Genomic DNA, 13,037 nt, shown 5'->3' on the forward strand with positions numbered 1-13,037 from the left:
CATAGGGACAGAAGGATCCTAAGGCCATGTCTGGAGTCATGGGGAAAGAGTTTCATGATTGATTAATGATGTCTGCAAGGGATCAAGGAGCAAAGACATTGGCCATGGGTTTGCTATCGTGGCTCTGACCTAAGTCACTCTCCCAAAACAACAGCACTGTTCAAAAATCAGTCATAACTTAGCAGGAGAAATGTAAACAAATGCTTGTTTGGTGGTTTTTTTTTTTTTTTTTAATATTGCTCTTTTTACACCACTAGCACTTGACGGGAAAAAAACTGTGAAAAATGAGTCCATTTTATTACACTCCCAGATCCTGCTACTGATTCTAGTGGGATTAGCGCTAATAAACCTCTGAGATGGAAGATTGAGTTGTAGTGACTGCAATCCCCATTTTATATCATTACAGATAATATGTACTCGCCAAAAGTAACTTTATTATTCTTCTGACATCTTTTATCTAATTCAGAAATGGGCAATTCCAGCCGTGAAATGTGTGTGCTGCATGCCAATATTTCCAGAAGCTGGGATAACGCCAGCGTGCTGATTGCACATGAAGAAAGATTTGGGCTTGGCGCCCCCAAGCCTCCATACAGCACCCCCTCCCCCTAACCCCCACCCCTGCACCGTGATCACATTCACAGGAGCAAGTCAATAACAGCTGCTTCCTGCTTCTCAGGCTCTACCTGGTAGAGTAGAGGGCAGGAATCACTGAACTTCTTTGGACTCCCCTCTGTTTTAAGGGCCAGGGATCACCTTCAGGTCAAGCACAGTCTAGAGTTACTGACCTCAGCCCGCAAACATTTAGAGACTCCATACTGAGTAGGGAGGGAATCAGGCTGTGCCTTAGGCTAGGAGCTTCAGGAGACCCGGATTCCACATGAGCGCCGGCCATCAGCACATCCCAACACGATGGAAATGTTCTGTGATCTGCCTGTCCAATAAGGTAGCCAGCCATGTGTGTCTACTGAGCACTTACACTGTGGCTGATGCACCTGAGAAAAGTGGAAGGTTTAATTTTATGTCATGTTAATTAATATAAATTATTTAAGTAGCCTTTGGTGACATTGGTCAAGCGATTGAACTTACCCAGCCTTCAGTTTTACTTCCTACAGACTCTCAAACCTACCTACTATTTCCCTCTCCGCAGCATTGTAACTAACCCTCTAACACAAGCTATTCTGTCTGTCTCTCCCCAGGATAGCCTCGACACCTCCTAGTCAATTGTCCTTGCTATTTGTGGATGGTGAGCACTTAGAAAAATAAAAACTGGCGGATGCCTTTGTGGCTCAGTCAGTTAAGCGTCTGCTTTGGCTCAGGTCATGATCCCAGGGCTAACTCTCAAGCACAGGAAGGAACTGCAGAAGGAACTGGTGCAAGACTTCATCACAGAGTAGTCCCCTGTCAGCAAGGGCTTTTAATGAGTAGACTATGGCAGAAGTGATGGGATGTCCCTTCCAAATTTAAATTATAAAAGATGGTGACTTCTGTCTTGCTGGTTAAGGTATTGATCCCAAGCCATCTTTGCACCATGGTCACCAAAAGCATCATGTGGATAAGGGTTCTGCTCCTCACCCCCCAGATCAGTAAAAGAGAAGCATAATCAATTAGCAATAGTCAATCTCAACACAGCAACAAGCAAAGCACCAACACTACATGCACTGAACAAGGCTTCTCTGGACTGTAGACATGAGAACAGGCTTTGGAGTCAGGGAGGCCTGTGTTAAAATTTGGGAACAGCTTCCTATTAGCCCTGGAGCCTTAAGCAAACATTCAACTCCTCTATCTCAGTCCTTAGTTACCTATGGCTCTTGTAACAAATTCCCACCAACTTGGCAGCTTAACACAACACACACATTCTCTTACCATTCTGGAGGCCACAAGTCCAGAATCAGCTATATAGAGCTAACATCAATGTGTAGGCAGAACCGGTTCCTCTGGAGGAACCTCGTGGCACCTTCCTCCATCTTCAGAGCTCATCCGTCTTATCTCTGTTCATATCACCTCCTCCTCTTCTGAGCCAAATGTCCCTCCACTGGCCTCTCATATGGACCCTTGTGATTACATTCAGGAATGACCTGGACACTCCCCCACCTTCAAGATCCCTAACTTAATCACATCCGCAAAGTCCACTTTGCTGTATAAGGTAATGTTCACAGGTTCCAGGTACTGGGACCTAGATTTGGGGGGGCCTCCCACACTCAGTTTACTCAGTTTCTGTGCAGTGGGAATATGCCTGTCTCCTCATGGAGTTGTTCTCATGATTATAACACTCAAATAATAGTCCCTTTCTCTTCCACAAGGATCCAAATTGTCTTCAAATCCCAGCCCCACCACTGTGCAGTAAACAATTTGGCCTTACCCTAAGAGAGCTCTGGACTTTGTCCTCAGCTTCTGGAAGGTAACCCATGTTGCACCTGATAGGAGTGTCTTTGTGGAGGGCAGGGCCTGGCCATACTGGATCTTGGAGGGGGGCTGGCCAAACCTGGTAGTCATGGAATGAGGGGTGACCATGCCCAGAGAAACCAACCATGTGATTTAGAGTGGGGACTTTGGTCAAGTGGTATCAGTTGCGCTAAAGACTGAGTTGAACCACAGGAGCAATTAATCAACCAACAAATCATGCCTATGTAATGAGGCCTCAATAAAAACTGGACACCAAAGCTTAGGTAAACATTCTCTGGTTGGCAATACTCCATGAATATTGTCACATATCAATGCCCAGAGGGTAAGCACCCTGAGGACAAGAGAAACTCCCCATCTGAAATCTCTCCAGACTGTGCCCTATGCCTCTCTTCTTTGAGCTGATTCATCTGTATCCTTTTAGTGTAATAAATTGTAACTTGAGTATACTAGCTTGCAGTGAGTCCTGTGAGTCCTTCAAGCTAATTATCAAACCTGAGGATGGTTTGGGAAGGGGACTGCTCCCTTTTAACTTTGTAGTTGTCCGAAACTCCTTATATTTGGTGTCAGAAGTGAGGGAAGTCTTGCATGGAAACTGTTCCCTTAACCGTGATATGGAGAACAGAGGCAAAAGAAAAAAAAATTAAATTTCTTTACAATTTAGAGCCCATTGACAAGTCCTTGAGACATGCAAGTGACCTTCCTCTAGGAAATCAACTGTCTCAATGCTAATACTTCGCTAAGGGCAAAGGCAACCTTAGCTGAACATTAGCCCAACTCCCAGGATCCTGTGTCTCCTTTAACATATAAAAATTCCTTTGGAAACTTCCTTTATCTCTACCCCCCAAGATACATGTTAGCAATCATCCTCCAAGCATATGACCCACTGATATACACCTAAAGGGTCTCATGACTAAAGGTTTACTAGACAGTAATAAATGACCTTACCTTTTCCTAACAACAGCTAGTTGCTCAAGGTCCTGGAAACCTTGCCTCCAAAATTCCTTAGAGACTTACGCTATCCCTAACTCCCTCTCAACCTGAAAGTGTATAATCAGCCACCGCTCACAACCCCGGGGCAGCAGCTCCTTCTGCCCACGGACACTGTCCCTATGCTTTAATAAACCCACCTTTTTGCACCAAAGACGTCTAAAGAATTCTTTCTTGACCACTCGCTCCCAAACCCCAACATTTTCACATCAACCTTTGTAGTTTGGACTTGAAACAAACACCTACTAGTCCTATGACTTTAGGTACTTCTCTGTGCCTCAACCCCCCAACTCCAAAATGGAGAAACCTGATAGGGTCACTGTGAGAACTGAGTTAGTTAATATAAGTAAGCACTCAGAAGAGAGCCTGACACACACACAGTAAGCACTGGATCATGCAACGTTAATGGAGACAATATCACCAAGAGGGCAAAAATGGTTCTTAGAGGCAAAGAAAAAAAAAACTTACAATTTTTATGGATAAAGATTTATATCCAGTACATAAACAGGTAAATAGTCTATCTATGGTATTAAAATTTCATAATGGGGGGGATAAGAAAAATTCTAAAAGACTCCTTAAGAGGGGCAAAATGCAAAAAAAAAAAAAAGGCTGACAAACACTACCCTATACAATGTCACCTACAGTGAAAATGGTGACAGAGCCCAGCCATTCCAAATGGCTGAAACACAGAAATGGACTCTCTGCAACTTGGGTAGTTTCCCAGTCTAGGGACCAGCCAGTGCAGATGTTTCTCCAAAACCCCCACCTTTATGCGCCCCTTGCCGCCACCCCTCACCCCCATCCTTGTTTCGCATATTATTAAAACCAAATCATTTGGATGTCTGAGCTGAGAGCATTTTACTTTTTTCCCCTTTGAAATCTATTTTGAAACTGATGGATGTGTAAAAAATACAAGCAATGTAACTTAGGCTCAAAATGACTGATTTTTCAGTAATTCTGAAAAAAAAATAAAAAAAGTGTTGCCCTCAGAAGGTGTCATCTATCTGCATACAATTTGGGTTAGAAAAAGAAAATCCTTTTCAGTACTTTATTATATAGCTCTCAACCCAGCACCGGGAAACAGTGTAATTTGAGACAATGAATATCATCAATGCCATGAATTCAATGTAATTGGATTTCATTGAGAAAAGGAAAAATGTCTCTGCTGGCATACTTGTGTGTCTCTGAGTGAGGAGAAAGGGAAGGACGAGGAAGAGCATGGTACCATCTGGACTGTCAGAATAAAGATGAAAAATAGAACAGCCACTCACCCCGTCATTGGGAATTCAGTCACACATTCCTGAAACACGAAATATGAATATCATTAAGCTAAGGTCAAAAGAAGTCAGCTCGAGGCTGGTTTTTCTCTACAGTCCAGCCACCCCTTAGTGAACACCTTCCTTGCAGATTCTCTCCCCCTGCTGAAGCTTCAGCCCTTTTAACAGAAGAGGTGAAGACTCAGTCTGAAAGGGGCAGAGTCAGGGCTTGAACCCACGTTCCCTGAGTTTCATATTATAACCCTTTGGCTTTCAACAGACTGAAGCAGGTTCCAGCTGAAAAAGGAAAGGACTGGTGCAGGCTAAAAGGTCCAGAAGGAAAGGCTTCAAGCATGGCTGGATTTAGGGGTTCAAACAAGGTGATCACGGCTCTCTCCTACCTTCAGCTCTACCTAAGAGCTCAATGCTGAAGCCTCCGTTTTGGGGGTAGAGAGATAATGCTGATTGGCTGGCCCTAGGTCATGTGCCCTCCCCCAACACTGTGGGGAAGGAGAGTGAAACCTTTTGAACTGAATGGGGGGAAGATCAAGGTGCTCTCCCCAGAACAAGGATTAAAGGACAAAATATAGTCCTCTGTATCATCCAGAAAAAAAAGAATAGCTCATGCCCCTCCCCCGGTCCCCTCCTCCACCCAGCATGCTAGGCTTTCTCCCTGCTCTGCCCTTATGCTCTTGCCATGCTCTGACATGATAGCCTAAATTGATTTCTGTGAGGGCACAATCCTATCACCACACCCTAGAATCCCAGAAGAGTACCTGGCACCTAAAAGCTGTTGAGTTCAATAGAAATGAATGAATCAGAAACACCAAACCTGCCTCTCAACTAGAAATAACATGGTTTAGGTGATAAGGCATGTTCGAGGGGAGGAGAAATGATCAGCACTCTTTTTTTTTTTTAATTATGTTATGATAATCACCATACATTACCTCATTAGTTTTTGACGTAGCGATCCATGATTCATTGTTTGTTATAACACCAAGTGCTCCATGCAGAACGTGCCCTCTTTTATACCCAACACCAGGCTAACCCATTCTCCCACCCCTTAGTAGGCGCTTCATACATGCTCAGCACCTGCACACCCGGGAAAGTAGAAAACAACCCCCATCTCCCACCTCTACCAGCCCAAGAATGGCAGGAAGTTGATAGATTCTGGAATCTGTTCCACCTGGCTGGGAGGAAGACTGACCGGCCCTCTCGGAAGGTCGCCCGCCATTCAAAATCCAGAATCCTTGTTAAGCAAATTGCCAAATACCCCCCGCCCCTGGAGATTCCCATTCTCTAAGTCTAGGGTAGAGTCCATGAGTTTGCATTTCTAACAAGTCCCCTGAGGTGCTGCCGCTGCTGTTTTAGAAACCACATTGTGAGAAGGAGCTTTCCCACCAAGACAGCATTTCCTAACTGTATTCCAGAGCTGGCCGGGCAGCTACTGGGTGGTAGGAGTCCTTAGGAGGGTACAGCAGGAAGCAGCCTAGATGAGCTGCATTTGCAAATTTTATTAAATCTGTCCCAAAGGTAAGCCTCAAAATGCCAGCTGTGGTGCCGTTTCCCCCCAGCAAACTCCCGAGGCAGTTTTCAAACTGTGATGCTCTGACCATAAGCCTGGACTCTAAACCCCTGCCCCCCACGAGTCTGTTGATAGGCAGACTCTGACTCAGGGCCAAGCCCCCCAATCCCCCCAATCTGCCGGCTGCAAGCTGGAGGCCCAGGAAAGCTTGGTATAGTTTCAAGTCCAAGCGCAAAAGCCTGAGAACGAGGGGAGCCTGTGAGGGAACTCCCAGTCAGAGTCCAAAGACCTTAGAGCCAGGAGTCCCAATGTCTGCAGGAGGAGATGGACATCCCAGCTCAGCAGAGAGCAGATTTGCCCTTCCTCTGCCTTTCTGTTCTGTTCAGAGCTTCAACAGGCTAGACATCTGTCCACATGGATAGGACAATCTTGCTCAGCCACCTCCATGGGCAGAGGTGGCAGTGAGAGCAGGTGGCCAGCCATGCTTCCATGAGGTAGATGGCCACAGAGACCCAGCCTGGCCAGCCATCTTAGATTGAACAGGGGATTCTCATTTAGAATCTGTTTTTTGTTCATGTTAGAACCAGGGGCGCCCGGGGGGGCACTCAGTTGCTAAGCGTCTGCCTTCAGCTCACGTCAGGATCCCGGGGTCCAGGGATCGAGCCCCGCATCGGGCTCCCTGCTCGGCGGGAAGCCTGCTTCTCCCTCTCCCACTCCCCCTGCTTGTGTTCCCTCTCTCACTGTGTCTCTCTCTATCCAAATAAATAAAATATTTTTTTTAAGATTTTATTTATTTGGATAGAGAGAGACACAGCCAGAGATTTCAGAGGTTTAATAACTCACCCAGCTAACAAGGAGCAGAGTCCAGATTTAAACCTACAAAGTCGACTTGATATACTGCCTTCTGTCTGCCAAATCAGACAACAGAAACCAAAGGCAGGACAGTAACTAGAAGGGAAGGCTCAACAAGACCCAGAAGTGTCTAACATCCAGAGTGCAAGTTCAAGGGGAGAAATCACGAAGAAGGAGAGCCTAAGGAAGCCGTCATCTGAGAAACTCCCCGTTGTGCAATGTCCTGTGTGTGCCGAGAGACACCCTCCCATGTTGTATCTAGAACTGTGTACCTACCCAAAACCACAGCAAGCCAAAAGCAACCTCACCAGATGAAAATTAAACCACCCACCAAACACTGAGGAAGCCTGGTGCACTTCCCAAAGACTAGGTCTACATTTCCCCTTTTCTTACCTACCCCTTGTTCTGAAATATCACCATCTAACAGGGCAGCTTGTGGTATTTACCTAGTCTCACTCTTGGAAACCAAGAACCCCAAAACACATGGCATTGCGAGTCTTCACTGAATAACCCATATGAAAGAGCTTGCTCTCTCGGGAGAAAGACCCCATAGAGACACCCAAGGCCATCATTGTCATGCTCACTATTACTCATGTTGCAATTAGCAGCACACAACAAGAGTTTGATACAAGATTCCAAAAGACCATGAAATTATATTTTTGCACGCTGAGTTTAAAACACGCCAACACTGGTTTTTGTTTTTGTTTTTGTTTTTCTGTACCGCTGGTGGTTTAAACTTTAAAAATTTTTTAAAGGCACCGTTAGAAAAAGTGAAGCAAGAGTGGCCTCTTGTGGAAGTGATGACACCTACAACAATTTGTGGAGCTGAAATGGCACAGGATCTTCTGAAGCCCGCTGGAGGGAAATGGCCCGTGTTCAGAGGGATTGGCTTTTGAAAGTGCATGCCTAAAACCTGAGGCCACACTGAGCAGCCTTTCCTCCAGGCCATGAAAAGTTGCATCCGTCCTGTCCACCGCCAGCCTCCCTACCCCACGCTCCGCAATCACCCCAGGTGAGTCTATAGCAGGTGTTCAAGAAATATGCTGAGATCCAGTGTTTGACTGGTTTTACTGGCATTGTGTGGTATGAAGCACGTTTTCTTCAAATATCACTTTCGGGGCGGGGGTGCACGCAACTTAGAGACCTTTCCTCCTGGACTCCTATTCAAAAATGGTCTGCCAACCCACTGACAAGCCCTCATTTCTAGGTTGGTGTCCACATAAAAGGGTTGATGGGGGCCCAAAATCCTTGGTAGATTTGTCCACTAGACGATGTACATGATTTTATTTTTCCCTATTTTGCCCAACATTTTGCCACTTTTCACACTGTACCAGAACAAACTGAATTATGACTTCTTTTTCACAATTTGGGAGACCAGTTTCACCTACGATGTTAAAATTCATGTATACTGAAATTTGACAGACACACTGAAGAGCATCTAAAACATGGGGACCATATAAAGAATAAAAATAAAGAAAGCAGCCAGACAGCTAACAAGGAACCCAAGATAAAAATGGACATTCCCAGCAGCCCTGCATGCCTCAACACCATCACAACCTCATCATAATCCAGGCATGGCCCCTCTGCTAACTTCTACAATAATAATTTCCTGTTTTTCTTTATAAGTTTCTGCATGTGTTTACACACCCAAGCAATAAATTCAGTTTGGGCTGCTTTTGAACTGTATATAAATGGACCACTGTGCATTGCATCTCTGCTCTATAATATTCCACTGTACAAATCACTACTTTTGATGGATATTTGGGTAGCATCTCAGTTTTTTGCTTTGGCAAACCATGCTGCTATGAACTGTCTCACTGTCACCAGGTTCTCACATGCAAGGAATCCTCTAGACTAGATGCCAGCAAACATTTTCTGTTTCTCAGACTGAATATTTGGGGTTTTTCGAGCCAGATGGTCTCTCACAACTATTCAACTCTGTCATTGTATAGGAAAAGCAAACATGACCGTATGGAAAAAAGTGAGCATGAATGTGCTCCAATAAAACTTTAATTAACAACACAAAACCAAACAAAAACAGGTGGCAGCTTGGATTGGGACCATGGTCCGATAGTTTGCTGACTCCTGTTAAAGATGACTTCCTTAGGCCTGAACCTGCCAGGGCCACCCCTTCGCACAACTCCATGGCAGCCCCACCTGGTGTGGTACACGGCCCGGCACCACCAGAAGCCAGGCCACAGGGCATGTTCCAATCAACTTTGCTGAGTAACACCAAGTTCCTCCCCTGAGTGGACACACAAGTTTGCATTCCCACAAGCAGTGTGCTGTGTCCCCATCATTCACATCCTTACCAATACCTGGTATATTTAATTTCTGCCAAACCCCTGGGTGTGTAAGAATTTTGCATTACAATTCACTGAAACATAGCTGAGTCTTGAGTTCAGGAATTTCTGACAGAATTACAGCTTTCTTACAAATTGAAGAGAAGACATTTCTCCTTGGGCACTTAAGTGGCAGAAAAACACGGTTTTGTATCATCCTCTTGCCCCTTCCCCCAAATGCATGCTTCTCCACTGCTGAGGCAACTGTTTGGGTCATTCAAATCATGCCTTTGGCTCTCTTTCTTGGATGGCAGAGGAGTAGGGGACCCTATTCCAACCAGTCCCCAGAGTTGAGCTGGATATCTACCAGACCACTCTGAACACCCACAAAATCAGCTTGAGACGTAAGAAGATAGATCTGGATCTCTACAAACAGAATATCACAGGTGGTTGGTTTTGAAGTATGAAGCAGGGAGCTGTGATTCCGCAGGCAGATATCGGAGGATAAATGGCAGCAGAAGGGAGCCTGGCCGTGGGGATCCTACACCTCTGGCACTGGGGACGAGGCACAGACTCACAGACCGGTAGCGGCGGGGAAAGGACCATGGGGCAGGCCCCCAGATGGAAACCCGGAGCCGCGGGGCCGAGCGTGCAAACTGGGGACAGCTGGCGGTTTTAGAAGCACAAAGGGCAGAGACATGCCCTGACCTGGAGCCGAGGACTGGGAGCACTGCTGAAGTGCACACAACCCAGGACGCTCAGTTTATAGCAGCACAGACAGAAAAGAGAGAGTGTGGCCTGGAGAGCTCACTGAAGAACAGACTGCGATCTCTCTGCTCTGAGGCAGAGGGTGGGAAATGGTCTCTCTGCTCTCTCAGAAGAGACATGGAAAGCTGCCAGGGAAAGCTGCCAAAGAACAAATCCCCCAAAAAACCAGTTCCCACTGAGCCCATCCCCCACCACGGGGGGGCACGGCAACTCTGCCCAAACAGGGTTGCCTGAGTAACAGTGTGGCAGGCCCCTCCTCCAGAAGACAGGCTGGGAAAACAAGAGGCCAGCAACCCTAAGGTCCCTATAAAACAGGTGCATCTTGCTTGGGTTGTGGTCAATAATTTGGACTCTACACATTCCCTCAACCACACCTAACAGAATGACTAGGAGGAGGAACCCCCAAAACAGGAAAGACTCAGAGGTTATGACTTATGCCACAGATTTATAAATGGATACAGATATAACCAAGTTGTTGGAGATGGAATTCAGGGTAGCAATTGTGAAGACAATAGCTACAATGGAGAAATCAATTAATGGCAACATAGAGTCTCGAAGGGCAGAAATGAAAGCTGAATTGGCAGAACTTAAAAATGCTATCAATGAGATCCAATTTAATCTAGATAATCTAACAGCTAGGGTAAGCAAGGCAGAAAAACGAATTAGTGACCTGGAAGACTATTTAATAGATAAAAAAGGAAAAGAGAAGGCCAGGGGAAAACAACTCAGAATCCATGAAAATAGAATCAGAGAAATAAGTGACACCATGAAATGTTCCAATGTCAGAATTACTGGAATCCCTGAGGGGGTGGAGAGAGAGAGAGGACTAGAAGATATATTTGAGCAAATTGTAACTGAGAACTTCCCTAATCTGGGGAATGAAACAAACATTTGCATCCTAGAGACAGAGAGGACCCCTCCCAAGAGAACAAGCCAACTCCCCAGCATGTAATAGTAAAACTTGCAAATCTTAGAACCAAGGAAGCCATCTTAAGGGCAGTTAGGGGGAAGAGATTCCTTATGTACAGAGGGAGGAACATCAGAATAATGTCAGACCTATCCAGAGACCTGGCAAGCCAGAAAGGCCTGGTAAGACATATTCAGGGTACTAAACGAGAAGAACATGCAGCCAAGAATACTTTATCCGGCAAGGCTGTCATTTACAATGGATGGAGAGATGCAGAGCTTCCAAGACTGGCAGAAACTGAAAGAATATATGACCACTAAGCCAGCCATGCAAGAAATATTATGGGGGGTTATATAAAAGGACAAAGACCCCAAGAGTGATATACAACAGAAATTTACAGGGACAATCTATAAAAACAAGGTCTTCACAGGCAACATGATGATAACAAATTCATATCTTTCCATAATCATTCTCAACGTGAACAGCCTAAATGCTCCCATAAAATGGCACAGGTTTGCAGATTGGATGAAAAGACAGGACCCATCCATATGCTGTCAACAAAGAAACTCATTATGAACCTAAAGATATAACCAGACTGAAAGTGAAGGGATGGAGATCCATCTTCCATGCCAACAGACCTCAAAAGAAAGCTGGGGTAGCAATTCTTATATCAGACAAATTAGATTTTAAACTAAAGACTGTAGTTAGAGACACAGAAGGACACTATATCATTCTTAAAGGGTCTATCCAACAAGAAGATCTAACAATTGTAGATATCTATGCCCCTAACATGGGAGCAGCCATTTACATATGGCAATTGTTAACCAAAATAAAGAGAAATATTGATAACAATATGTTAATTGTAGGAGACCTCAATACTTCACTCTCAGCAATAGACAGATCATCTAAGCAGAAAATCAACAAAGAAACAAGAGCTTAATAGTCTCTAGTTCCAACCACATCATTGCAAATGGCAAGATTTCATTTTTCATGGCTGCATAATATACCATTGTACATATATATACACCACATCTTCTTTATCCATTCATCTGTTGATGGACAGCTAGGCTCTTTCCATAGTTTGGCTATTGTGAACATTGCTGCTATAAACATTGGGGTGCATGTGCCATTTTGGATCTCTACATTTGTATCTTTGAGGTAAATACCCAGTAGTGCAATTCCTGGGTTGTAGGGTAGCTCTATTTTCAACTTTTTGAGGAACCTCCATATTGTTTTCCACAGTGGTTGCATCAGCTTGCATTCCCACCAACAGTATAGGAGGGTTCCTCTTTCTCCGCATCCTCGCCAACATCTGTCTTTTCCTGACTTGTTAATTTTAGCCATTCTGACTGGTATGAGGTGGTATCTCATTGAGGTTTAGATATGCATTTCCCTGATGCCGAGCGATGTTGAGCACTTTTTCATGTGTCTGTTGGCCATTTGGATATCTTCTTTGGAAAAATGTCTGTTCATGTCTTCTGCCCATTTCTTGATTCAGTCATTTGTTCTCTGGGTGTTGAATTTGATAAGTTCTTTATAGATTTTGGATACTAGCCTTTTATCTGATATGTCATTTCAAATATCTTCTCCCAACTGTCAGTTGTCTTTTGGTTTTGTTGACTGTTTCCTTTCCTGTGCAAAAGCTTTTTACCTTGATGAAGTCCCAATAGTTCATTTTTGCCTTTGCTTCCCTTACCTTTGGCGATGTTTCTAGGAAGAAGTTGCTGTGGCTGAGGACAAAGAGGTTGCTGCCTGTGTTATCCTCAAGGATTTTGATGGACTCCTTCCTCACACTGAGGTCTTTCATCCATTTTGAGTCTATTCTTGTGTGTGGTGTAAGAGAATTGTCCGGTTTCAATTTTCTGCATGTGGCTGTCCAATTTTCCCAGCACCATTTGTTGAAGAGACTGTCTTTTTTCCATTGGGCATTGTTTCTTGCTTTGTCAAAGATTAGTTGACCATAGAGTTGAGGGTCCATTTCTGGGCTTTCGATTCTGTTCCATTGATCGATGTGTCTGTTTTTGTGCCAGTACCATACTGTCTTGATGATGACAGCT

This window comes from Eumetopias jubatus, unplaced genomic scaffold, assembly GCF_037043125.1.
Source record: "Eumetopias jubatus isolate StellerSeaLion01/CBP00866 unplaced genomic scaffold, mEumJub1_p1.0 scaffold_1, whole genome shotgun sequence".
NCBI classification, from domain to species: Eukaryota; Metazoa; Chordata; class Mammalia; order Carnivora; family Otariidae; genus Eumetopias; species Eumetopias jubatus.